This window comes from Lepus europaeus, chromosome 1 (assembly GCF_033115175.1).
Source record: "Lepus europaeus isolate LE1 chromosome 1, mLepTim1.pri, whole genome shotgun sequence".
Lineage (NCBI taxonomy): Eukaryota > Metazoa > Chordata > Mammalia > Lagomorpha > Leporidae > Lepus > Lepus europaeus.
The window spans coordinates 115772933-115798618 of NC_084827.1; the positions used below are offsets into that span (position 1 = coordinate 115772933).

Here is a 25686-nt window from a genome sequence, read left to right on the forward strand (position 1 = left end):
TTTCTACTTTCCCCAAGTCCTTGACCAAACCACATCCACCTCTTGCTTTCAGTAGAAAGCTTTATGTCTTCCCATAAAAAAATTATGCAATATTTCAACTTCCTGCCACCAACACTGTTGTCTGCCAAACCTGAAGGCGACCCAGTGCCTTGAGGACAGCCCAGCAGTTACAGTCTGACTCCTGGAAGCCTTGGGAAGCAACAGAGGTGTCAGCCTAGACCAAGAGGGAAACTAATATCAGAACACACAGCCAGATTGCCTGAAAATCACCTTTGCACATCTTTCCCCCAAAGTCTCACTCCTGTTGCCCCCTATCAAGTTGTTCTCTCCCTCTTTTCTCTGCTGCCACTTCCTCCCCAGCCTCCACTCTAAATCATCTCCTCCTCTCACTCCCAGTCCTTGGGAAGGAGAGCAAACTGATCTGTCTTGGTTTCTGCATTTTCCTGCCATCCCTCCTCTCCAGTCATAGGTGGTCGATCAAACAGATCCAAGGGAGGTGAGGAAGGTCTTACAAATATCCGCAGTGTAGAATTGTGTTCCCAAAAATGTGTCCACTGGTAGTCATCCATTCCTCTTCCTCTGTTCTGTGTTCTGGGTCCCTCTCCTATATCCCTGGGAGCCTTGTTTTACCCATGACTTCCTCCATTTCCATCCATCTTTCACCTTTGCATCTCTACTGGGTACTTCCCAGTAGGGTATGTGAGCTCCAGTCACCCTGGTCTTAAAACATCAAGACAAAACAAACTGTTTATCTTCCCTACATACTCTTTGATCTACTCTAGCTGTATCTCCTTTTTATAGCCAAGATTCTCAAAGAATTGTAGACATTTGTTGTGTCTGTTTCTTCCCCTCCAGATACCTCTCAGCTCCAGCCACTCCATGGACAGATACCCGGCTAGCTGTTTGTTTTGAACGTGCAAGTCTCTGGGTCCTTACTCTTCCTATATCACTTGACAATGTGGATCATGCTCTCCTTGAAACAGCCTTTTCCTGTAGCTTTGCGCTGTCCTGTTTCTTGGTCTTCTTTGTGTGCTGTGCTAATAAAATGCAGTGACTTCAAGGACACTTTTACGATTTGGGGAGGAATAGGGAAGAGGTTCCATCCATTCCTGTGACTCCTGTTAATATTTATGGGCTAGTGACTCTGATGCTTTGTGTCATTCCAGACCTCACTTTAGGCAGCAAGATACAAACCTTTTCTGTTCAGAGATCCCCTCCAAACCCAAATGGGACGTTGACCCTAGAGTGGGGGCAGCGTGGAGTGGGCCTCTTTCTCTGGCCCACATCATTACTGAATGACTCTTCTCTCCTGAAGATCCTCAAATACACCCTGTCACTACCCCCATCAAGTCTGTTATGTTGATCTGCTTTGGGGTGAAAATACTAACTATGAAATCTTCTCATATTCCTCCTTAATCTATTTTTTATAGACTTCATGGGATTTGTCCCTCTAACTGAGCCAAAGTTTGGGAATGTAAAAGTGTTTTCTAACTCAAAACTGGTTATTAAAAATACAAAATACTTTGACTTTCTGTGCCTTGGATTTAAAAAGAAAACATATTTAGACGCTCAGTCGGCTTCTTTCTTTTAGGTCTTTTAACGTCCCTTGGGTTAGCTGAACGATTCCATAGGGTACAGGGATATACACTGATTAATATTTTGATGTTTGCTAGAAAGGAAAGGGGAAACGATTTAGCTTTGCTTGTGGTCATAGGAATCATCTAAGAGGCTCTTGACCCTGAACATGAAGGTCCAAGAGAATACTTCTTTGCCTGTCTAAACAGATTCCTTGTCATATGAAATATACATATGTCGCTTTGAAACTGGAGATGATTTTTAGCACTTCATGAGCAAAATGGATTTATGACTAAGGGTATGGCTATTGTTGAGCCTTAATTACTCCACTGTGGTGACAGATCTAAGTCTGGTGGCTATGTCCAGTTTTACCCTAGTCAAATAAGTACAGACTAATGTCCATCCAGGCCAGTCTGCACAGGTAGAAGAAGTAATGTGTATGAAACTGTTTCGAACCTTTGAGACCTAGCTATAGTTTGAGAATGTTTCCTCTGACATGGAAGAAGTCCAAAGACTTGGGTCAGAAAAGGCAACATTTATCTTGCTTATTTAGCTACTTTAAAGACATTTTTGTTGAAAATAAGGAATCTGGGGGCCAGCACTGTGGCATAGTGGGTGAGACTGCTGGCTGCAGTGCTGGCATCCCATATGGGCACCGGTTTGAGTCCTGGCTGCTCCACTTCTGATCCAGCTCTCTGCTGTGGCCTGGGAAAGCAGTAGAAGATGGCCCAAGTGCTTGGGCCCCTGCACCCACGTGGGAGGCCTGGAAGAAATTCCTGGCTCCTAGCTTTGGATCGGCGAGCTCCAACCATTGCAGCCAACTGGGAGTGAACCAGAGGATGGAAGACCTCTCTCTCTCTCTTTCTCTCTCTCTCTCTCTGCCTCTCCTTCTCTCTCTGTGTAACTCTGACTTTCAAATAAATAAATAAATCTTTAAAAAAAAAAAAGAAAATAAGGAATCTATTTGAACTTTCAAAAGACAGAGTAGAACATGTTTCATAAATTCAAATTGTGTCATACCTAAATTAATCTGAATTTTTTAAAAAATATTTATTTGTTTATTTGAAAGTGAAAGAGAGAATGGGAGACACTCAGAGAGAGATCTTCCATCTGCTGATTTACTCCCCAAATGGAGGGGCCTGGGCCAGTCCAAAGCCCAGAGGCAGGAACTTCTTCCAGGTCTCCCACATGGCTGCAGAGGCCAAGGACTTGAGCCATCTTCTGCTGCTTTCCCATGTGTATTAACAGGGAGTTGGCTCAGAAATGGAGCAGCCAGGACTCAGACAAGCACCCATATGGGATGCCAGCACTGCAGATGGTGGCTTAACCTCCTGTGCCACAGTGTTGGCCCCAACCCAAATTTTTAAGTGTTAATCAATGATAGAGAAACTATGGTGAGCCATGGGGGTTGGGCCCTCCCAGTCCAGGCATGCAATTCCGTTTTGAACAGATTGGAATCACATGCACAGATTATTGGACCACCTAACAAAACAAGCATCCCAGTCATCAGTCTCTGGAAAAATAAAAGCATGAATTAAATGTTTTTGATCAATATTCACACAACTCATATCCTTAATGCTGATGCTGAAATGAAAGAAAGACCTTTGCTTCAAGGTTCATTTGTAATCCACAGGGAACTCTAAATTTGTTTTGACATTCCAGTGCTCCTGGAAAATATGAGTCCTGTATTTCATTTTGTGGAATAAGAGCAGACTGCATAATAACATGCTCTTCCATGGCAGAGACCATTTCTACTTTTTCATTCTAAATTTTAATCGGACGTAACATAATAAACAAGAAAGGCAGAGGTAGAAGAACAACTTCTTTGGGGAGGGGGGCTCTCTGTGTAATTCCTCCTCTCTCCTTGTCTCCCGTTAATTGTGCCTGTACCCTCTCTAAAGGTCTGCCTCTGGCAGAGAAATCAAACAATGGAGACCGCTACCTGTCTGAACCTGCCCCTATCTGTTAATTCAGAGGATAGAGTTGTTCCAGCATTGTCAATTTTAATTAAGTTCAGCTCTACAGTTTTTCTTTTTCTAAAAGGAGAACATAAGGACCTCTTTTTAAAAACTACATTCTAAAATATAGTGGTGGAGCAAAGCCAAGTTGCTGTTAAGTGTCATTTGGGGCATTGCAGCTGGTAAGGTCTGTTGACAGAATCTTCCCGAATTATGAGTCAGTGCAATAGACTGACACATGCAGCTACGAAGAGACGCGACTTGTCTCTGCCACTTAGTGTATCCTGCAAAATTCAGCCAGGTTGCAAAATGGGTCCTGGGCTACTCAGCTCTTTCTAGGCCTCTGCTAAGGCTGGCACTTCTTCCAGAGCCCTGAACAATGATGTTGTCACTCACTGCTGTCATTTTGCCTTTAGGACTAACTGTGATCCTGCACAGGAGGAGTTTCTGGTGTTTGTTCAGAAATTGGTTGGCAGGTGGCTGCATAACCATTTTGCCAAATCCATAACACAGTTGAGAGCTCATATCAAGTTTGGGGAAGATGGAGGCTGGGCTATCTTGCTCCTGATCAACCACAGTCTCTAGTTAGTCTTTAACTTTATTTTGTCCTTTTTTGAGGCATAAGAAACAGGCATGTACTTCAAAAAGTTTATGGGAAATGGAGTTTTGAATTGCACCAACTTACTTTGGTGCAAGAAATTTTGAAATCCAAGCATAATTTCATCATAATACACATCGTGTTTGAACTTTTGAAGTCCCTTCATGGAGCATTTCAGCTCGGCGGGTTAGCATGAGTTTCTTTCTCGGGTGCGAGGAAAGGTCTTTGCCCTTGGAGCCCTTCCTCCATCTTTGGAGGGCTTGGCTTTGGTCACCTGAAGCCCTCCAGTTATTCCTCTGCTTGTTTCCATTCCTCCATGGACTCCTCCAATGTGCTGGGTGTTGGAGTAGGTTCAGACATTAGTGCAGTGAACGAGAGAGCTTTGTGCTGCAGACAAAAGAGTACACCCAGTGCAGCCTTGTCGAAAGGTGCTTTAATTAGCACAAGAGCATGGTGATGTCCTTAGCTTTGTGGAAAAGGAAAATTTTCTTAATTTGAGTCACGCATCAGGTATCCAAGAAGTTTGTGGAAAGTACTACAAGAAAACTATGCTGTGGATTTCAAAATATTTTGGCATCAAATTAGGGGCCACCATCGTAGTGCAGCAGGTCAGCCCTCCACCTATGACACTGGCATCCAGTACAAGTGCTGGTTCGATTCCTGGATGCTCCACTTCTGATCCAATTCCCTGCTGATGTGCCTGGGAAGGCAGCAAAGGATGGTCTAAGTGATTGGCCTGCATGTGGGAGACCAGGATGGCGTTTGGGACTCCTGGTTTTGGCTTGGTTCAGCCCTTGCCATTCCTGCCATTTGGGGAATGAACCAGTAGATAAGAGATTCTCTCTCTCTCTCTCTTTCTCCTTCTCTCTCTATAACTCTGCCTTCTGGATACATAAATAAATATTTAAAAAGAATTAGACTTATGTCTTATTTAAATTTTGTTTGAAAAGCAGAGAGACAGAGAGAGATCTTCCCACAATGGTCCATTCTCCAGATACGTAACAACAGCTGGCTCTGGGTCAGGCTGAAAACAGGGTCCCAGATCTCAATCCTGTTCTCCCATGTGGGAGGCTGGGACTCAAGTACTTGAGCCACCACCTGCTGCCTCCCGCATTCATGCATCAGCGGGAAGGTACCATTAGGAGCAGAGCCAGGAAACAAACCCAGGCACTCTGATGTGGGGCATGGGCGTCCCAAGCGGCAACTTAACTGCTGCGCCAAGTGCCTTTAATTAATTTAATATCTTTTAATTCTATTTTCCAAAACCCTTTTTAAAGCTTCTTCATACCATAGAGGGAACTGGGGGCCTTGGGGTCTTTGTTTATAAAATCTCAGAAATGCTTTTCCCTCCTGAAGTTTCGCACTCATCCTTGCTACCTGTTCTATAACTCGTGATGGCCCGGGAAACAGCTCAAAGTGGTGTCGCCTGCACAAACGACTCTCCAGACATCTTCTGCATTTTGACCCCGCTGATTGTCGTGACTCCTAAGTGACCGCACACAGCGGGCTTGACTTCCTGCTAATGCGTTTGCCACTAGGAGCACGAAGAACAGCACCCAGTCGGAGGCCTGGCATCTGGTAGGTGCTTGACAAGTGCCTGTGGTTTCAACAGCTGCATTCTGCCAGCATCTCAACCCTAAGCCTAAGGTTAAGTTACATGGAAGAAACTGGACGTCCCCTCCCTCTAAGTGAACCCCCAGGAGACTCATTTCCTTATCTGTAAAATGAGACTAGAATCCTTGCCTCCTTAGATCGTTAGGGACCTCCTTGAGATAACACAGGAAAGTTCATCATAAACAAGCAAGTTCTATTGAAATAGAATGTTTATCATGAGAAAAACAAGCCCTGAGGCCTTGATAAATTCTTGCATATTGTGTTCTTGTTGAATAACTTTTTTAAAATAATATGTACTTTTTAAAGAATTTTTTTAAAAAAATTTTAAGAGACATCAAAATTATCCATATTGATGAGGTGCTATGTCATGTTTCAGGACATTTGTACATTGTGTAATGTTCAATCAGGTCAATATACTTATCAAAGAATAATCTTAGACCTCTCAAAATACTGAAAGTATTTTTGTGGGGCTGGTGCTGTGACATAGCGGGTAAAGCCTCTGCCTGCAGTGTCAGCATCCCATATGAGCACTGGTTCAAGTCCCGGCTGTTCCACTTCTGATCCAGCTCTCTGCTGTGGCCTAGGAAAGCAGTAGAAGATGGTCAAGGTACTTGGGCCCCTGCACCCACATGAGAGACCCGCAAGAAGTACCTGGCTCCTACCTTCAGATCATCACAAGTCTGGCCGTTTGGGGAGCAGCCATTTGGGGAGTGAACCAGTGGATGGAAGACGTCTCTCTCTCTGCCTCTCTGTAACTCTGCCTTTCAAATAAATAAATCTTAAAAAAAGAAGAAGAAAGTATTTTTGCTCAAAGCTCTTTACCTTTGGGTAACTCTAAGCCTGTATATATGGAACAAAACAGAAAGCCCTGCGAGGCTGGTGGAAAATTGGTTTCTGATACTGAGATGACTTCCCTGCTGCCAGTGTGGCCAGGGAGTTTTTGCCGGTGCAGTCTCTGGGCTATTGAGTCGCTCTCTGCATTTTGATGATTTTTATTGTATGGAGCCATAGGAAATCACTGGCATTTGGACACTTTTGACCTACAAAAATGGCAGTTACATATGCTTGGCCTCATATATTTCTGTTACTGAATATGAATATCAGCTTTGTCTGTGGAGGCGTCTGCCGGGCGCGGATTATAGCTGATACCTACAGTGGGGTCCAGAAGTCTGTGCTCAGACAGTGTGCAGTGTAAACTTTCTGCTCGGTCAGCTGCAGACTCTATCACTGGGAACCCTCAGTGCACTGCAGATCTCAGGTGCTTGGTGGGCTTTCCACTCACACGCCCGGCCGGCCTGGCCAGCTGGGGCCCTGGCTGTGCCGAATCAGCCCTGAGTCACCTCCTCACTCCTGAGTGCTTCATTTTGCCTGCAGCTTACCCAGGGAGAGGGATGTGGGGTGTCCCCAGCATACTGCTTTCCCAGGTAACATTAGCAGGGGGCTGGATGGGAAGTGGAGCAGCCAGGACTCGAACCAGCACCCATAGGGAATGCCGTGTTGCAGGCAGGGACTTAACCCCCTATGCCACAGCACCGACCCCTCCAGGAACGTTTTGAAGTCCTCTTGTGTTGATGTGTCTGGGGTATTTGTCTAGGACGATTTCCCCTTTTTTACTGTAACTGGTAATAGGAACTCAGTTTATATCATGACTCAGCCCACTAGGCTGTGTTACACAAACATCAACAATGGACCACCTACACGTCGGTGGTCCCAAAAGTCTGTCGCCTCGCGTCTTAGTCGGAGTGCATAGGCACTGTGAAGTTAACACCACGGCCAAAGTGCCTAACGGTGCAGTTCCCAGGGCAGAGTCTGGTCCTTCTCTGTGTGTGCTATGTGCAGGCCCCTCCCCCTTTCTTTCTCTCCGCTCTGTCTTACCAGGCCTGTTCCCAGTTTTGAGAAGCTGTCATGAGGTTTTTGGAAATAAGGACCCAATTAAACTTGTGAAGACTGTTATGCTCCATGAAAGAGGGGGAAAAATGCCAGCTCAGTCTTTAAGCTTTTTATCCGTCTTAAGCAGCTGCGGCCTGTGTGGGTTTATATCAGGATTTGTTTTCCTGGGGCTGCTTCGGAGAAGCCACAACCTTGCAGGTGAGCCCCAGGATGGGGCCGTGGCTTCGGAAACCAAGATCTGCAACCTGCGTGATTGGTTAGAGGTGATTGTGGCTGAGGTCAGCCGCTGTGGGAGGTTTTAGCTTGGCCATGAGTATCACCAGCCAGCTGCCGCCATGCGCGTGGATATAACTGGGTGAGGTTATTATTTATCTTTACGTCTGCTTCCTGTTCTAAGGTGACCTATCTGTGAGTTGAGATTTAAGTTCGCCAAAAATTTCTATGTAGAGCCATCTAACTGAATAGAGCCTATGGATTATGGTGGTCGAATCAGCAGCTTGGGAATATTTTGGTTTTGATAAAAAAAAAATTTTTGAGAGTTATAGCACTTTTATCTCACATCTAAAATTTGGTGTAAAAGTTGTATATTTATTTCTAGGAGACTTAAAGAAAAGAAACACAACCTGTGAGCCTTAAGATTGAGAGGTAACCCACTTTAGTGTGGCCATCGGCTTTTAATTCCGAGACACATTTCCTACGGGGAGAAAGGTGACCGGTGCCTCTCCTGAGAGGGCTGTGCCACTGTCAAACAGACTTCTTCCCCTCCCCCCCCCCAAAGCCCTGCTGATGGAGCAGAGGTGGGAGGCAAGAGGTCTTCTTGCTCAGGTGCATCCAGAATGGATTCCCAGAGAGGCTCCAAGGAGAACTTGTGACTGCTCTTACCCCGCTGCCTCTGCTGAGCTTTCAGGTGCAGAGGCCCTCGGTGGAGGGATTTGATGGGCACTGACTGCCGTCTGGTGGGGAGAACTGACTCAAGTGAACTGTGGCAATCAGGGGAACTTTCAAAACTCAGGGAGAAGCCCTAAGGAGTCCTGGATAATGTGGCATGAAGAAGCCCCAAGGAGTGCAGGGTAAGGTGGCGTGTAGTGGAGAGCAAGGCACAAAACCGGGAGGATTTATCTTGGCCTCTGCCCCATTTAATATCCTTGAGTAAATCACTTAACCGCCTTTGCTGGGGCCTTCAGTAGTGAAATGGAAATAAGGTTCCCACGTCCTAGGGGTGTTACACATTTCAACCAGAGAGGACCAATTGTTTTGACTGCACTGAAGGCAACTCTACAGGAGTGTTCCAAAAGTTTTCTTTTTAAATTTTACTTAAGTTATACAAGTTTCATGTATTTCATGTATACAGATTTAGGAACATGTTTTTTTGAGAAAAGAACATAATTGAAATAAACAAATGAACATCCAAAGCATACACACACACACACGCACACACACACACACACACCACACAAATTAAAACTAGATTTAAAAATTTATTGAGAGGCTACTATGTTCTAGATTTTCAATTGACTTTTAAATGGTTGTTTAACTTTTTCAGTAGTGCTAAAGGCAGTTGATTATTGTCCTATTTGTAATTTATGGACAGTAAAATAGAGACTCAGAGAAGTTAACCAGTTTGCTTAGAGTCACACAGCAGGGAAGTCATGGTGCCCAGCAGTGTCTGGTGCTGGACTCAGTGTCCTTCCCATGGCACAACACCCACCTTGCTATGCATTGAAAGGCAATATAGGCCGGTGCTGCCTGCGGTGCCAGTACTCCAGGTTCTAGTCCCAGTTGGGGCACCAGTTCTGTCCCAGTTGCTCCTCTTCCAGTCCAGCTCTCTGCTGTGGCCTGGGAAGGCAGTGGAGGATGGCCAAGTGCTTGGGCCCTGCACCTGCATGGGAGACCAGGAGGAAGCACCTGGCTCCTGGCTTCGGACTGGCACAGCGCACCGACCGTAGCGGCCATTTGGGGGGTGGACCAACAGAAGGAAGACCTTTCTCTTTGTCTCTCTCTCTCACTGTCTAACTCTGCCTGTCAAAAAAAAAAAAAAAAGGCAATATAGTAGGTCAGTGTTAAGACCACCTCAAGTTTGTGAAGAGACCTAGATAATTGTCATAGCTCTATTTAGTTTCTACACAGCTCACTTTCCAAATTTGCCTTACTCTTGGCATTTTTTAACATGTAGATATTTTGTTTTTCTTTAATCTGCAGATTATGATATAGTTTCAACCTTGTTTCTATCAGATGCATTTGTTAATTATTAATATGAGGGAGCTTCTAAGTAGATCATGGAAAAAGGCATATTATGGACAAAATCCATGCATGGATTTCAAAATTTTTTTCAAAATAAACATCTTTCAATTCTATTTTTCTATGAGCTTTTTTTTTTTTTTATTTTTGACAGGCAGAGTGGACAGTGAGAGAGAGACAGAGAGAAAGGTCTTCCTTTTGCCGTTGGTTCACCCTCCAATGGCCGCCGCGGTAGCGTGCTGCGGCCGGCACACCGCGCTGATCCGATGGCAGGAGCCAGGTGCTTCTCCTGGTCTCCCATGGGGTGCAGGGCCCAAGCACTTGGGCCATCCCCCACTGCACTCCCTGGCCACAGCAGAGAGCTGGCCTGGAAGAGGGGCAACCGGGACAGGATCGGTGCCCTGACCGGGACTAGAACCCGGTGTGCCAGCGCCGCAAGGCGGAGGATTAGCCTAGTGAGCCGCGGTGCCAGCCTCTATGAGCTTTTTAAAGTACACTCATGGTTCTTCACTGGGACTTTTAGCACCTGGTAACAAAACTCTTTGAGGTTTGTGTATGTGATACTGTTTTTCCTTTTTTTCAACATACAACTGGCACTTGGAGAGGCATCCTAACAGCCTTGTGACTCCTCATTTATACTTTACAACTTTCAGGGTATGGAATTCCTCAGCCCACCTGGGGTGTCACCCAGTAACCAGGCCCAGGCTGTGCGTTGTACTTAATGCTCATGGCAGGACTATGTCGCTGTTGTGGTGTCCTGCTCAGGCACACCGAGGCTGTCCCTTCACCACACACAGGCTCCGTTTACCATGAGCTGGCGGCTGTGTTTCTGAAATCTCATCTGAGAGGACAAGAAGCTGAGCCGATGCCTGCTCTTCCTCCCGGCTCAGCAGTGCCCTGGCAAACCCGCCACGCTGTGTGTCTGGGAGCAGTTCCCGCTGACCGCGGCTAATTATTGAATGCCCATTCCTTGGGTGCATGAGTCAAATGCAATTGATTGTTATAATACACTGGCAGCTTAGGAGGGGTAATCAGGCTCTTTAATTGAAGATGCTATTTTAGAGGACACGGTGTAAATCGTTGAATACAAAGTCCAATAATTTGTTCTTGGTGAACACAATGTGTCTATGATTGCGTCCTCAGTACAGCCAAACAAAAGGGAGAAGGCAGATAGTCACGCCCAGGCTCTGGGGTATTCTTAAGATCATTTCTCAAACTTCATTAGGTTTTAAACTTATGTGGAAATGTTTTCATGCTTCCTATCTCAGTTCAAAGGAATGCTGCCATATATATGCATACATGTGCATTTAATTGCAATTAAAATACAATAATTTTTTAAAAGATTTATTTATTTATTTATTAGGAAGGCAGAGTGATGTGGAGAGAAGGAGAGACAGAGGGCCAAGCTGAAGCCAGGAGCCAAGAACTCCACCTAGGATTTCCACTGGGTCTTCCTCCACTGTTTCCCAGGCACATTGGCAGGGAGCTGGATTAGAAGTTGAACCCCCAGGGCTCAAACCAGTGCTCCAAACGGATGCCAGTGTTGCTGGCTATAGCTCAAGCTGCTGTGCCACAATGCCTGCCCCAAAATATAAGATCATTTTAAAGAGAATGCTTTAAAAGCCATTACCTTTCCACTGTCATCCATAGTCTTTAAAGTATTTCATAGACAATCCCAGAGAAACTTTAAGCCTTTCCTCCTAGGCCCTTCAGCTTGCTACCTTCTCTTGCCCAATTCAACGGTGGCACCTACTCATTCAGCACAAAGTAAAGATGTGTACAAATGCAATGCTTTGATTTCCTTGTTGTTGTCAGTGGGTTTAAAGAAATGAGTTTGAGGGGTGGATATTTGCCCACATCCCATTTTGGAGTGCTTGAGTTCAAGTTCCTGCTCCACTTCCAATCCAGCTTCCTGCTGATGTGCACCCTGGGCTCCAGCAGGCTCAAGTAGTTGAGTGTTTGCATGAAATTTAGTCTCCCCATGTGAGAGACCTGGATGAAGCTCCTGGCTCCCGGCTTCTGTATGGCCTAGCCCCAAATCTTGTGGGCATTTGGGGAGGGAACCAGCAGATAGAAAACCTAGCTCTTGCTTTGTTGCTCTGAGAGAAAGGGAAGAAGACTAGAGTTTGACGTTCTGGCCTGGCCTGGCTGAGCTACTGTCTGTGCAAGCCAAACTTTGCTCTTCGCACCTGGATGGGTCTGGGCCCCAACCAGAACCCGAGCCTCTCACACAGCCTGGGCTGACCTCTCTGGTAAAAGACCACTCCCTTCTGCCCCTGCTGCCTCACCCAACCAAACACCCAGCCCAGAGCTGGTCTGAGGCTCTTCCTACGTTGCTGCCCTTGTCCCTGGAGCTTCAGACAAAGAGAGGTTTCCCTTTTCTCTGTTTGTTGGGAGAGCAGAGAGCCTCCTAGCCGTAGGAGAGACGGTGCCGTGTAAGGGAGTGCGAATGGCCTGACGTCTGCAGTAGGAGTAGGTTCTCAGCTCTTGGATGATCGCCTCCAAGAACTTTAGTCCATGAGCCCTCTGTGACTCAGCCAGCATCACTGCTGTGGCATCTGTTAGACCAAAGGACTGGAGTTGGTGCTCTGTGCCTTAGAATCTGAACTTGACATGAATTAATTCTACACCTGTATATGGTGGGAAACAAGGTCTGAGGTTAGACAGGCAAGCTGACCTGGAGTTGATGCAGAGAGAGAGGTGGTGGAAGAGAGGCTGCTGTGGTTTCTCCTCTGTCGTTTCTGTCCAGTTCCTTGTGCTGTCCAGGTCTTTCTGGCCTCCCTCTCTGTCCCCAAGGATGCCTCCCTGATCGTTGTCTTCCCTCTTTTCCCTACACATGCGTCAAGTGGTGACAAATGGCCACTGATGGCTCCAGCCGCGGGCTCACCTTTTTCCTCAGGACATCCTGCTGTCCAGGGGAGGTTCTACCCAGACGGGCTTTTGGTGTGTGTCCCACTGAAGGAGAGATTTCCAAACCATTGCTTTCTGGGAAAGACCAAAGCTAGAGCTGGTACACGCGGTAGCTTTGCAGCTCTTGTGGTTATTTCTGGGGTTGACGCCTGAGTTTGCTGACAGTCCTGGGAAGAAGAGAGCTCAGAACAAGGAGAGCCGAGGTCACTGAGGGCTGTCAGAATGTCAGCTTTGGAGGCGCATCAGAGCCATGGCTGCTGCCAGCCCCTGGGACCTGGCGCCAGAGCCAGGTGTTGCTGGGCCACTGTTGAGCCACTTTGTAGCTTCAGGGATAGTCACTGAGGAGATTTTAAGTATACCTAAGGAAACAGACCCTTGCTTTGTGGACTTCTCTGAACTACGACAGATCACAAATACTCAAGCTGAAATATACCAGAAAAACCTGGAAATCAAACTCCCGAAACTAGAAAAAGATACAGCAGATGTTGTGCACCCCTTGTTTTCGGCTCAGAAGTGTCATAGTCTGCAAAGCATGAATACTCATTTGGAAGCAGTGCTAAAAGAGACGAGGTCTCTTGGGCAGAGACTGTGGAAACCCATTTGCCAGGAAAACTTACCTATTGAAGTGGTTTATCACAGATATATGGTGCTGGAGTTGGCTGTGACTTTCACTGAGAAACTAGAAACCCATCTTGAAACAATTAGAAATATTCCTCGTTTAGATGCGAATCTAACAAAAATGAGCAAGGCTTTAGCAAGGGTCAATATTTTGGTGACTGAGAAGAACTGGCAGAGAACATACTCAAATGGAGAGAACAGCAAAAAGAAATATCTTCTTGCATTCCCAAAATATTAGCTGAAGAAAATCATCTTCAGGGGGCCGGTGCTGTGGCGTAGCAGGTAAAGCCTCTGCCTGCAGTGCCAGCATCCCATATGGGTGCTGGTTTGAGCCCCAGCTGCTCCACTTCTGATCCAGCTCCCTGCTATGGCCTGGGAAAGCAGTAGAAGATGGCCCGAGTCCTTGGGCTCCTGTATCCACGTGGGAGACCCAGAAGAAGCACCTGACTCCTGGCTTCAGATCAGCCTGGCTCCCCTCTGTTGCGGCCATTTGGGGAGTAAACCAGCAGATGGAAGACCTCTCTGTCTCTCTCTTCCTCTACCTCTCTGTAACTTTGCCTTTCAAATAAGTAAATAAGTCTTTTTTTAAGAAAAGAAAAAAATAAAGAACGTCAGCTTTAGAGAAAGAGGGCAGAAGAAACAGCCCGGCCAACTTAGCATCACCTGGATGACAAGCCGTACACATGGCATTGCTAAAGTGAAGAAGTCACGTATTCCCTCCGTCAACAAGGAGAGGCCACTGGATTGAAAAATGGGCAAAGTGGGTGGGTGTTTTGGCACAGTGGGTTGTCACCACTTGGGATGCCCACATCCCACATCAGAGTGCCTGGTTTGAGTCCTGCATCCACTTCCAATCCAGGTTCCTACTAATCTGCAACAAAGGAGGCAGCTGGTGATGGCTCAGATACTGTAGTTTCTGCCACTATCTGTCTGGGAAACCCAAATAGAATTCCAGGCTTCGGACTTTGACCTGACCCAAACCTGGGGGTTGTGGGCATGTGGAGAGTTCAACAATGGATGGAAGATCTCTCTCACTGTCTTTCCCTCTGTCTCTCAGTGTCACTCTATAAAAACAGTTTAAAAAATTTTAACACTTTCCCCAAAGTCAGTGGCAGATAATCACTATATAAAAAAATTGATAATATGTCCCATTTATAAAGGGAAAAGTAGAAATGTCTAGCAAGTATGAACTATCACTAGTCATAAAACATAAATACAGCCAACAATTAGATACGCTTTTTCATCTGTCAGATTGCTGACAATGGAAGTAGACAATAAACACCAGTACTGGGGAAGCTGTGGGGAGGCAAGTGCTCTTAGTCCCTCTTGGTGGGGATGCAGATCCTAATCACATTTGCAGCTGACATGGCTGCATGACTCACAATTTTAATGCACACACTATGTGGCCAAATCCTTCAAGGTCCTCTGGAAATGCTTGCACATGGTCACAAAGATATACATGGAAGAGTCTTCTGTGCAGTGTTGTTTGTAGTAGAAACTTTTGGGAAAACCCTAAATGCCCACCAGTAAAGGACTAGTTAGTTAAATTATAACTCATTGGGACGGCGCCATGGCTCACTTGCCTAATCCTCTGCCTACAACGTTGGCATCCCATAGGGGTGCCAGGTTCTAGTCCCGGTTGCTCCTCTTCCGGTCCAGCTCTCTGCTGTGGCCCAGGAGGGCAGTGGAAGATGGCCCAAGTCCTTGGGCCCCTGCACCTGCATGGGAGACCAGGAGGAAGCACCTGGCTCCTGGCTTCAGATCGGTGCAGTGCCAGCCATGGCGGCCATTTGGGGAGTGAACCAATGGAAGGAAGACATTTCTGTTTCTCTTTATCTCACTGTCTATAACTCTACCTGTCAAAAAAATATATATATAACTCATGCCCGCCTTGAATTACAGATGACCTCCTTCACCTTAACATGTTTTGACTGCACGGTAGTGCAAAAGTGTATGCTTACAACCATTCTGTTTTTCAATTTCAGTACAATGTTCAATACTTTACATGAGTTTCATTACTTTATTATAAAACAGGCTTTGTGTTGGATGATTTTGCTCAGCTGTAGGCTCAGATAAGTATTCTGAGCGTGTTTAAGGTAGGTTAGGTGAAGCTGAGATGTTCAGTAAGGTAAGTGTATTAAATGCTGTTTCAACTTTCCAACTTAGGCTGGGTTTATTAGGACCACTCTAAGTTGTGAAACATCCACATTATAAAGCTGTTTAATGGAGGGACAATTGGAACACCTGCATCCCATAATAGAGTGCCTGGGTTTGAGTCCCATCTCCACTTCCAATTCCAGTTTCCTGCTTAGGCACACCTTGGGAGGCAGCAGGTGATGGTTCAAGTACTTAGATCACTGCCACAGATGTTGAAGACATAGATGGAGTTCCTGGCTCCCTGCTTCCGCCTGGCCTAGCTTCGGCTGTTGTGGGAATTGGAGGAGAGAACCGGCAGATGGAAGCTCTCTCTCAAATAAGTAAATAAATAAAAATTATAAAAAGAAATACTGAGAGACATTTGTATGAATTTATACTGATTTGGAAAGATCTCCAAGACACATTGTTAATTTAAAAACAGGAAACCATAAGACAACACGTGTTGGTGTGAGTCTGTTTGTTTTTACAAAGATCCTGAAACCATAGAAGTGTAGATATACTTAGGTAGTAAGTAAATAAACAGGCACAGTTATGCAATCTCTTAGCCAAACTGTAAACAGTAGGGAGGGCGGAGGAATTGGGGTGCGGGAATAATGTGGGGCTTCAAGTTATTTCTTCTGCATACTTCTGCTCTTTGAGTTTTTTCCTTTATGAACGAATTATTGGATTATTTTTGTAATTCATGAAACATATATAGAAACAGAAATGTTGCAACTTAGCTTTCTGGGAAAAACACTCTGAATTGCTTCCCAGGGAGACTGTTCAGGAAACCAAAGGTGGGCGTAATGGAAGTTTTCCCTTTTTTATTTTGGTTGTGGTGGGTCTATTTATACAGTGAGGCGTAAGGGAACTGTTTTCCCGTGTGCTTTTTGGGAAGCACACCTGCGTTGCCGTAGATGAGGTGGACGTGACACAGGGGGCTGGGGGGGTGGAGGGGCCTGAGGGAGCTGGGGTCTCAGGCCACTTGCAGGCTGGAGCCTGGAGTCCGTCACTGAAGATGGCTGACAGAGGCTGGCACTCAGGTCCACCTGGCCTCCTCTCTTGAGCTTCGGTAGCCTTGGAGCTCAGCACTCAGAGGTTGGGGAGGCTTCTGCTCAGGGCTGTCCTTAGTTTCAGGGGAGCTTGGCCTTTCCAGAAAGCATGGTCTAGGCTACCTCCTGCCAGCTAGAACGTCGCATCTCCCTCGACACCAGGGTCACCCCTGTGAGCACACATTGTGCACTGATGAGTTTGGATGCATCCATCTCCTTTACCTTGACGCCCACTTCTGGACAAGAGATGGATTTTGTACAACTTCGTATCCCCTGCACCCACTACAATGACACATAGTCGATGCTTAAGAAAAGATTGTTGAATAGTTGATAAAATGTCTGAATTTCACACAAATGATTTTTCAAATGAACCTTTGAAAACTGGACTTGGCCTGTGATTTGGTATCAGGGAAAGACCCAGAAGCACAATGATTAAAAACCAGTACAATTACAACTTACCCATGTGTCCAGTTGCTTCAGTATTTTGGCTTTGTGTTCAAATCTTGGCATTGCCATTGACTAGCTGGTGTCTTGGCAAGTTCCTGAACTGCCATGTGCCTCAGTTTCCTCCTCTGTAAAATGGAGATGACAAAATTCTGCTGCCTCTGATCTGGCGTTGGGGTTCAGGGAGATGAGAGATGCAAGGTTTTGTTTTTTTTTTTTCTTTTGACAGGCAGAGTGGACAGTGAGAGAGAGAGAGAGACAGAGAGAAAGGTCTTCCTTTGCTGTTGGTTCACCCTCCAATGGCCGCTGCGGCCAGTGCACTGCGGCCGGCGCACCGTGTTGATCCGAAGGCAGGAGCCAGGTGCTTCTCCTGGTCTCCCATGGGGTGCAGGGCCTAAGCACTTGGGCCATCCTCCACTGCACTTCCGGGCCACAGCAGAGAGCAGCTGGACTGGAAGAGGAGCAACCGGAACAGAATCCGGTGCCCCAACCGGGACTAGAAGCTGGTATGCCGGCGCCGCAAGGCGGAGGATTAGCCTGTTGAGCCACAGCGCCAGCCAGATGCAAGGTTTTAACAGCAGGCCAAAGCTGGTGGCAACTGAGTTCATTTATTGTTCACTCTGGGATGATACTCAGGTTGGCTGAATACCTTTTGAAACACCAAGTGTTTCTTATTTAACCATCTTCAAAATATACTTTTTACAAATGGACTCCATTTCCTGAAACAGTAAGATGAACATTTTAATTTTTGACTCAAGAACATTGTCATAAACAGAGATGAGGGTCCCGTGTGTCACTCAGCTGCACGTCCCAGGTTCAAGGAGGGATGTGATTGTTGTGCTTCCCAGCTGCTCTGTTGTTTTTTTTTTTTTTTTTTTTTTTTTAAGATTTATTTTATTTATTTGAAAAACAGAGTTACAGAGAGAGGTAGAGACAGAGAGAGGTCTTCCATCTGATGGTTCACTCCTCAGATGGCTGCAACGGCCGGAGCTGCAAGGATCCAAAGGCAGGAGCTGCTTCCGGGTCTCCCACATGGGTACAGGGGCCCAAGGACTTGGGCCATCTTTTACTGCTTTCCCAGGCCATAGCAGAGAGCTGGATCAGAAGAGGAGCAGCCGGGATTAGAACCAGTGTCCATATGGGATGCCGGTGCTTCAGGCCAGGGCTTTAATCTGCTGCGCCACAGTGCCGGCCCCTCTGTTGTTTTTTCAAAAATTTATTTACTTGAAAGGCAGAATGACAGGCACACACACACACACATCTTTCATTCCTTGGTTCACACCTCCAGATAGCTGCCATGACTGGAACTGTACCAGGCTGAAGCCAAGAGCCAGGAACTCCATCTGAGTCTCCCACATGGGTGGCAGAAGTCCAAGTAAAACAGTTCTCCCATGGGGGTGGCAGAGGCCTAAGTACTTGGGCCATCATCTGCTGCCTTCCCAGGTACATAAGCAAGGATTTGGATCAGAAACAAAGCAAGGGGCCAGCATTGTAGCATAATGGGTTAAGCCACTGCCTGTGACACTGGCATCTCATGTGAACACTGGCTTGAGTCCCATCTGTTCCACTTCCAATCCAGCCAGTGCACCTGGGAAAGAAGCATAAGATGGCCCAAGTGCTTGGGCCCTAGTCACCTACCTGGGAGATCCAGATGAAGCTCCTGGATTCAGCTTGGCCAAGCCCTGGCTGTTGGCAGCCATTTGGAGAGGAACCAGCAACTGGAAGATTTTTCTCTCTGAGGGAGGGAGAGAGAAAGAGATCTCCCACCCCCTGGTTCCTCCCCAAATAAAATAAATCTTAAAACAACAACAACAACAAAGAAATGAAGCAGGCTGGACTCTAGCCAGCACTCTGGTATGGGGTGCCAGTGTCTCCAGCAGTGTCTGAACCTGCTGCACCACAATGCCAGCCTACAGCTACTATGACTGTTGGCTTCTTCTGTCTTGTCTTCATTAATAGGGAGTTCTTACTACTCTTAAGGGCTGGCATTTAGTACCTTCTTACATCGTTATGATTTTTTCCCCTAGTATGCTATGCTCTTGAGAATCAGACAAGCAAGCCTGTTATAATTGTGTGTAAATAATAGGCCCTTCATGGGCTCTCTAATGAATAAAGCGGACAATATTTTTGGAATGTCCATATTGGTTGAGTTCTTTCCTGTTGGACATTAATATTCCAGACGAAGCCTTTGTATAAACTTTACTGTATTTTCTAGTCTACAGTTTGAACTTGAATTCAACATAATGCCCTGCTGCAAACGTTAGCACTTCTCTAACCAGAAGGAAGCAGCCCATACTGCAGGGCAGGGCCTGGGTTTGAGTGCTGCACCTGCCAGTTAGTGGCTGCATGAGCTCATTTTCTTCTTCGCTAACAAGAAAAGCTGGAGTGACCATCAGTGTCACCGGGGCTTAACTGGGACAGTTGGTAAACGTGCTTTGTTAGGTATAAAGTGCTGGCATTTTATTCCAAGCATTAGTATCACGCCAACACAAATTTTAGTTTTTTTAAAAAAAAAACTACTTCTGAGGATCTGAATAGAGAGCAAATGCTATGTGAGCCTTACTAGCGAAATTCATTAGTGGCCTTGAGATGCAGTTTCTGTCTTTAAAACAGTTACACAACCGCCGTGAAGTCGCTGTGTGATGACGGATGGGCAAAGGCAGCAAAGGAGTAATGAAAAGCACCACCCTGTGGGCTGGGGAAGCTGGCAAGAGGGGAGGCATCCCCTCTCCAGATAGGTGTTGCCAGTGAGCTCCTTCTACCAACCGAGGGGAAAGCACTGAACACCCCTGGGATTCTTCGTGTCTTGAACAGGCGGCTGAGGTTAATTAAGTAGATCCGGGATTTTTCTTCTAAATTTCTATCAAATTTCTCAAATTAAATTGTGTATTTCTGGGCAAACCATCTGTCTTGGTGTGCACAGTATGAGATGCCGTGTGATTATTTAGTAATGTTCTTTTTCTCAATTTGGAATTTATTTTAGCTGATGCCCCTCTCCTGCTTCTCATATGCACTTCCTTGATCCTTGTGGCCTCTTTGAATGGCCCTGAAAGGAACTCCTTTTCGCGATCCTGTGTCCTCTGGGGCCAGCTGACCCCGGGGATGCTGTAAGCATGGGTCCAGATTTTATGTTAAGTTTTTATTACACAGTAAATGCTACCTCCATTCCCCTGCCAAGGCCTGTTTAACGCTGCTGTTTAATGAAGTGCAGGAACATGAGAGATGGCCAGGACTGGAAATCATGTATCTGGAAGACAAAGAGCCTAAATATCAACCACATAGAAGTTCAAAATGCACCGTGAGAAGCCTGAGGAGAGGGAGCAGCAGGAGGAAAAGTAGAACAGGTAGAAGAGGAGGAGGCTGTGAGCAAGGGCAGGTGCATATGGAATTTAAAATCTCAAGGTCTCTGTTTGTATCTTTTGAGTGGCTTTTGAATGAGTCATATAGCTTCGTTCAAGGCACTTTATCTCTGAGACTCAGTTCCTTCATTGTGAACATGAGACTACTATCTATTCTAACTGTAAAGGTGAAGAAAGCAGAAACGACATAACATGTGAAAGAGATTTACAGATGGTAAGGTGCTGGCAACCACTGTTGTCAGCACCATCACCTTCATCATCACCATCACTATCATCATCACCATCACCATCACCATCATCAACACCATCGTCATCATAGCCATCATCATCTTCACCATCTTCGGCATCCTGGTTGTTGTCAGGAGGGCATCTGCCAGATTCAAGAACGCTGAAGTGTAGCCTACTAGGAGCATCAGGCTGTTTTTCTGCTTTCAGTTGCTTTAATTAAATGTTTGCACTCGTTCATGGTTTATCATTAAATTTTAAACTTGTCAATTTCCAATCATCATCTGATTTGGAAGGATGAAGTCAGGGTTGGGGAACAGATGACCAGGAGTGTTGTCAGAGGGCAGGACGAGGCCAGTTTGAAAGCCATGTGTTTAATGTGCACAAGAAGAAGCTAGCCCAGCTTTGGGGGTAGCCATTCTCAGGTCAGGGGTCAGAAGCATTCCTATCAGAGATGGATGAAGACTCCCAAAGAACTGACTAGTTCATGGTTCAATCATAGGCTAGAAGAAGGAACCTAGGGCCTGACATTAGGAAGCACTCTGAGTAATGCTTGCTCAAGTTTTACCCAGAAGATGTTTTGCTCTCCTAGAAGAGATTTTTGAAAAGCTGGGTGGTTGGAAGCAGATGTCAGAATCTGAGGAAGTACATGAGCCCCGGAATCAACTCCAGCATGGTGCTCAGGGTAGCATCCCACTTCCAGCAGCGTGAAAATGAGATGCAAAATATGGTTTGGAAGAAAGCAAGAGCTTTGAGTTCTTCCTTACCTTATATTTAGGTTAGTGGAAAGAACAAACCAGACATAAGAGTCATGTTTGAGTAAAGAAGGGGAGAAATGATATATGTGTGGTCAGTGAAATAATTGGACTCATAGAGTTGGGATAGTGGCTGTGGTATCAGACCAATTTTGGTCTTCATCGATTAGGCTTCTTCTAGTAACTAAACCGTCACCATGGCAATTTTGCTACAACAGTGACCTGTGATCACAGTGTTTAAATTCCGCTATGGCTGTGTCCCTCCACCCCAGGACCAGGGAGCCAGCAGTGAGCTGTTAAAATGTATGAAGCAGTCCCTTGCTGGGAGGCAGCTCCTACAGTTGCAGCTCCAAGTTGGAGACCATGAAAATGGTTTGAAATATTTTACCCTCACATCTAAGACCTTAATCTCCTGTTGACCTTGGACTGTAATTTGGGTAACCAGCACTTTTATTCCCCATTTTCAGCAGGGAGGTAGATTGGATAGAAAACCTGTATTTGCAGTTCAAGAGCTGGAGCCTGTGTACCTGTCTTGGGTTAACATCTGCAGCGTCAGTACCATCATCCCTCAGTATCCATGGCGATTGATGCCTGGACTCAAGTCCCTTCTATAACCTATGCTCATCCTCCTGTATACTTTGCAACCTCTCTAGGCTACTTAAAATACCTGATGCAATATAAATGCTATGGAAATAGTTGCATTGTCTGGGGAGTGATAAGGAGGAGAAATCTGTGCATCTTTGGTACAGATGTCATTTTAACAAAATAGTTTTGATTTGTGGTTGATCGAATCCAAGAATTCAGAACCGTGGACACAGAGGGCAAACTGTGCCGCCTCTGCCTGGAAGGTTTGGTTTCGCTTGAAGAAGCTCCTCTGCGCCATCGCCTCTGGCCTTCTGCTGCCACTTGTCAGTCAGTGCTTTCTGATCCTTGCTTTCTCCAGCTGGGAATCCAGAACCATTCCCTCTAGTGTGGGAATTCTGGGCTTGCATGTGTGCTGGGTCTGCTCCTCCCCAGCCACACCCCAGGAGCACTTGTTACAGATGCGGGAGAGCTAGCATTTCAGCTGACACACACTTGTGTGCCCCCAGTGAGCTGGAAGGTCTGTCCGGGATGCTGTGTGCCCGTGCTGTTTCAGTGGCTAAGTGTTTTGGACATGGTCCCCATGCTATGGTATGAATTCTTTTCAGATATAATATACATGAGACACACTTTGGCTCAGCAGACTTTAATCTTTGATCAAAAAGGGGGAAATTTATTTGGAAAATTTTGACAGCATTTGAAAATCATGGGCATTTTTCTTGATTCATTTACTTTGTGATGAAACAGAAAGGTGGCTGCCCTGCTGTAGAACCCCTGGTGCACAGCGTGTTCCCTTGCAGCTGCTGGGGACTATGCCCTGGCCCCCAGAACGCTGTCCACCTCAGGCACCAGCATCCACCTACCTCCATCTGGGAGTTCTCTTCAATACTAAGGGATCTTTGGGGCCCCTGGGGGACCACAGGGGAGTCAGGCCATTGGTGCTCCCAGATATGTTCAATCCATGGTTCCTGTGCCCAGCTGTGGGCCAGTGGCTTCTCGGCGGGCCCCTGCAGGACAGAACTCTGTTGCCCATAGCATTGTTGACTTTTTCTGTCCCCTGCCTCCTTGTGTTCCCACTCCTTTCCACCTGCTGCCTGAGATCACCCCCCTGCCCCGGTATGCTCCCTGCCCCCAGCACCTGGTCTCCCCGTCACTGATGGAGGAACCCACACTACAGCAGAATTTACCCCTGAATTCCTGATTCCGTTCCTAGCTATTCTCCTTTCATGGCCTCTCCACCCATGGTTCCAAATCTGTTCCAGTGCACTTAGAGGGGTCCGGTGTTATGGCTTAGTGGGTAAAGCCACCACCAGCATCCCATATGGATACCAGATTGTGTCCTGGCTGCTCCAATTCCCATCCAGCTCCCTGCTAATGTGCCTGGGAAAGCAGCAGAAGATGGCTCAAGTGCTTGGGTACCTGCCACCCACGTGGGAGACCTGGGTTCAGCTTGGCTCAGCTCTGGTGTGGTCATTTGGGGAGTGAACCAGCGAATGAAAGATTCTCTCTCTGTAACTCTGCCTTTCAAATAAATATATAAACCTTAAAAACAAAGAAATGTGCACATAGATCAAGTCATGAAGCCTTCCCACAGTTCCTCTTGCCTGAGAAGGGAGCCTTGAACCTTTGAGTGATGGGGCAGCTTTATAATTATGCATATGAATGGGCGATGGTGTGCTACATCAGCAAAGATATACAGCAGGTACTGATCAGATCAAAGTAATTGATCCCTCCCTGTCTCTGCCTCAGCTCTGTGTTTGCAGCCTTCAAGCTCCTCTCTGCTCTTTGTTGAGAAAGTATGTGGTGGGTGCCAGGGAACTGCAGGGCTCCCACTGTGCTGTGGAACACCAGAACTTAGTCCAGCTCTCTGCTGTCTGTCGTGCAATGCCTCTGTCCCTTTACATGCAGAGCAAACAGGGCATTTGTTGGTAGACTGACCTCTAGTGGTGGGAAGGAGATTGGGGAATTTTAGTGTTAGCTCTTTGGTTTGCAGACAGGTAGATTGAATCTATATTTATCGCAATTGTTTCTTTTGGAAAATAAGGATACTCCTTAGCTTTTTTTTTAAAAAAAGTATTTATTTTTATTTATTTGAAAGACAGAGTTACAGAGAGAGGTAGAGACAGAGACAGAGAGAGAGAGAGAGAAAGGGGTCTTCCATCTGCTGGTTCACTCCCCAAATGGCTGCAATGGCCAGAGCTGCACAGATCCAAAGGCAGGAGCCAGGAGCTTCTTCTGGGTCTCCCACGCAGGTACAGGGGCCCAAGGACGTGGGCCATCTTCTACTGCTTTCCCAGGCCATAGCAGAGAGCTGGATCAGAAGAGGAGCAGTCAGGACTAGAAGCAGTGCCCATGCTTCCGGTTGGGGATCTACCCCCTGAGCCACAGCACCGGCCCCCTCCTTAGCCTGGATTTGGCCTCTACCTTATCTGTAAATCTGATGCTTTAGAAGCTGCTTTGACTCCCTTTGCAAGAGAATCATGACCTGGCCAGTTAGGAGCCACGAAGTTTCTCCCTTTTCCTGGCAGACTGAATTCAAAATAGAAAGCAGCGTTTTTCAGCAGTTTCCCAAGTGGATGGGAATGATGGTGATTTCCTGTTGCTGGAGCCAGTTACCTGCTGGATGCTCCCTGTTCTCCCAGTGCCTAGTGGGGAGAATTGGACCTGGCAAAGATGAACCGCTTGTTCATCTTCCTGGGGCTACTAACCACTTACAGGTAGAATGAATGAGCTTTAATCTACTTCCTAGACACCCTTCACTGGGGGAAAGAAGCAGACAAGGAAAGGAACGTGTGTGTGCTAGCAGGCAATCTTTGGGGTCAATAGGCAGCTTGAAGCCAAACTTAAATACCAGGAATATCGCATTTGCTATCTCGGTGATCACATTGGAGCAAGAACGTATAAACACAGACCTCTCTTTTAATATCTGTAAAGTTACATTTTAAGAGTTGTATCCTTCACTTTTTCTTCCTTGCTAGAAAGCTGAGAGAGCACGTGGCACCGTCTCCTTTCCCGTGAGTGGGCTTTTACCATATCTTTGGCATGCTTTTTAAAGAAAGAAATCCGTTTTTGCTGGAATTTCATTGTTCAGCTTTGGCAGGAACACTGGCACATGGTAATAATGTCAGTAAAGAGGTCTTGTTTGCTTACAAACAGATTTCAATTGTTGAGAGACCAAATTACATCCTGGTGCCAGCAGCATGGGCAGTATTTGGTCTCTGCTCATCAAGCTACTTTGTAATTAGGATTGTGTCCAAATAACAAATGCCTCTTCTCTCACAGGGGTCATTGCAACTTGGGGTTGGTTCCTGCTGCCAGAACAGGGGTTGTGTCTCCACACCCGGCTGCACTTTTACTACACATGTGTATTTTCCAGGATAGCCAGTGCATCTCTGATTGTGTCTACCTTGTTACTTTTTAATGTCAATCGGCAAAGAAAATTCTAAAATTATGGATAGACATTTCATAAGATTCAGATCAAAACTGATATTTAAGCTTCTAGACCCTAAGTGGCTTCTCCTAGCACATTTTGCAAAGGAAAACTTAACTCCGGCGTGCATACTGTTCGAGGTGCTCAGCATTCCTGGACTAACATCTACCAGGCTTTGAGCATGGCCCCTGGTGCACTGGATGAATTTCTGTAGCCATAGAAGAGGGAGGGATGAGTTTTACAGTTGTCAAGTACAAATGCCAACAGAGTCACCTTGTGTAGGGCCTTAGCCAAGCCCTGAC

The 25686-nt window shown here is 46.3% G+C and overlaps 1 protein-coding gene and 1 pseudogene across 2 annotated transcripts in view; both read left to right on the forward strand.

The window, feature by feature from the left end:
• RAPGEF4 (Rap guanine nucleotide exchange factor 4) overlaps positions 1 to 25686 on the forward strand; it is a 328711-nt gene that overhangs the window by 139831 nt on the left and 163194 nt on the right. The gene's annotated exons all lie outside the window — the stretch shown is intronic.
• Positions 13034 to 13680, forward strand: LOC133749459 (HAUS augmin-like complex subunit 2; annotated as a pseudogene).